This window comes from Echinops telfairi, unplaced genomic scaffold, assembly GCF_000313985.2.
Source record: "Echinops telfairi isolate 266 unplaced genomic scaffold, ASM31398v2 ScPeMD7_9;HRSCAF=40, whole genome shotgun sequence".
In the NCBI taxonomy this organism is placed as follows: Eukaryota; Metazoa; Chordata; class Mammalia; order Afrosoricida; family Tenrecidae; genus Echinops; species Echinops telfairi.
Genome location: NW_022103906.1, coordinates 30,602,285 through 30,603,123, shown reverse-complemented (window position 1 = coordinate 30,603,123; position 839 = coordinate 30,602,285).

Genomic DNA, 839 nt, shown 5'->3' with positions numbered 1-839 from the left:
GGGGACCCAAGCTGTTTTTCTAAGACAGATATCATCACACTTGGGGACAAATTCAGGGACACGCCAGAAAAGTGACAAGTGACAAAGCCAAACCTAGACCTTTTCTCACAAAGGGAAAAGATTAACATTATAGCATGAAGAAAAGGCTTTTTTTACATCCAGATAATGAAAGAAGGGAGTGGTCTATAAAGCTATCCAAAGAGGCTACAGTCATAGAGATGAAGAAAAGAATAATAACAATAATCGGGTTATCTCTGTCGTGAAAGGTTTAAATGCTAACCTAACAGCAAAGGACCAGACTAGGAACCCTCTTGAATGTCCTTCCACATTGCAGTCTGCCTGTAGGCCAGGAGTATTCTGCGGATCTATGCAGGCCCACACACACCTCTTTCAAAAATGCACACTAATTCCTTACAACTGTGAGTGCTTGTGGTTTTTGTTGTAAGTGTTTTCCCAGGAGCAGAGCATAATGAAACAAGCCTAGGATTAGGCGTCAGAAAATCTAGGCTCAAATCCTGAATTTGCATTTTTATCGATGCCAGGAACCGGGAGAAATTAGCAGCTTATCTCAAAATAAAGAAAGCAAAAATAAAACCAACAGAACAGACTGGTTGTGTGAAAGAAAATGAGGTAAATTAGGAAAAAGCTTTTGAAAACTCTAAAATTATTTGACCAATGCAACTTCAAAAAGCTTGTGGAAGAATGGAATTAAATGTTAATGGAGCTTTCCCCTGGATTATTTTTAAAGCTCCCTCCTACAGATACTGCCACTTTGTTATTCTCGCTGCCTCCTTCCAGCAATGCATCATCGTGGTACAACAGCAGACTCGCTTCTACTA